The sequence below is a fragment of the Rutidosis leptorrhynchoides genome, chromosome 10 (genome assembly GCF_046630445.1).
Source record: "Rutidosis leptorrhynchoides isolate AG116_Rl617_1_P2 chromosome 10, CSIRO_AGI_Rlap_v1, whole genome shotgun sequence".
Taxonomy (NCBI): Eukaryota; Viridiplantae; Streptophyta; class Magnoliopsida; order Asterales; family Asteraceae; genus Rutidosis; species Rutidosis leptorrhynchoides.
Genome location: NC_092342.1, coordinates 337627022 through 337628457, shown reverse-complemented (window position 1 = coordinate 337628457; position 1436 = coordinate 337627022). Strand labels below are relative to the sequence as shown.

The following is a 1436-nucleotide window of genomic DNA, read 5'->3' as shown; positions in this document are numbered from 1 at the left end:
TTATGATAAGCTTGGGTATTGTTGTGTATTATAATTAAAATGTTAAAGGTCCACATTATGAAAGTTGTTGGAGCAACCTATTACTTTATGTGCCCAATGAACTTGGAACCTCGTAGGAGGAAAGCGAATTTTATTTGAACGGTAAAATTTAACGAGAAGCTAAGAAAAAAATTACAAAGAGTTTCTACGATTTCAAAGGCAAAAGTTCTAATCAAGTCTACTGATATGTAATAGGGAAGTAAACTAGCTGAAAAGTAGCAACAGAAATCTACACACAAAGATGACTAGGGAGTGCTGCTTTATATTTGTAATCATTTTCAAAATGAACCAAATTCCGCTGTCAGGCATTGCTAGCAGTTGGTATTTTTTCTGTTTCTCCTTTATGCAATCATGTAATGTAATACAAGTTCTAAAAAGAGCAAATGAAGATTATAGTTTAAAAGGGTAGATCTGTCAATTCACCTCAATGGGGAAGCATGTCTACTAAAGTAATTCGTCTTGGAAACCTGGGAGGCAATCTTAAGATCATAGCATCTTCAATTTCAATCGGTAAATGTGTGGCTACAATGACTATTCCACCCTGACTCCTATGATTTGCAATCATCTGCTCCAATAGTTTCACACCTTCATCATCTAAAGCAACCGAAGGCTCATCAAGCAGCCAAATTGGTCTATCCATAGCAATCACTCTAGCAAGTTGCAATCTTTTTCTTTAACCCATTGAAAGCATTCGTGCTTTCTCATTGGCTAATCTCCCCAGACCCATGAACTCTAAAGCGGGTAAAGATTTGCCCATTTTATGTTCAAGAACTTCAAACCACTGAACGTTATCTAAAACCGTGAAGTTGCTTTTTATGGCTTCTTTTAATAAGAGCCAGTTGAGTTGAAGTTTGTATTGGTGGAAAATACCTGATTCGGTTATGTTGTGCCCGTTCCATAGGATATCACCGGCTGATGGTTTGGAGAATCCGGCTAACATGCGTAAGAATGTAGACTTGCCTGACCCATTTGCACCTGTGAGTACAAGGGCTCCACCATCATGAATGGATATGTTTGTGTGGCGTAAGATCTGTTGGGCATTTCTCATGCAAGAAACATTGTTGAGAAGTATCCGAGGAAGTGGGGGCCCACGTAAAGACATCGATGATACGTTTATGAGTTTAAAGTTGAATTAGAGTGGATCATGCAAACATAATACTGCCTGCAATGAAGGAATAACAAATTAGCCTGTAGATCAGATTAAGAAAAACTATAGATTTAAAGTGAGTAAGCTACTCTTTTAAGATTAACTTGATTCTTTGGTTTGCGCATGCAAAATTAAGGATACAAAAGTTGACTTGTATCAAAGTGATGGACACACAACATCACTAATGACATACACTAAATCACCAACACTATATTAAGGTAATGGGTTGTTTTCCAGATGAAAAAAACCA

At 37.1% G+C, this 1436-nt stretch overlaps 1 pseudogene; it reads right to left on the bottom strand.

The window, feature by feature from the left end:
- Window positions 1-463: 463 nt before the first annotated feature.
- LOC139873672 (ABC transporter I family member 1-like) lies at window positions 464-1141 on the bottom strand (annotated as a pseudogene).
- Window positions 1142-1436: the final 295 nt, after the last annotated feature.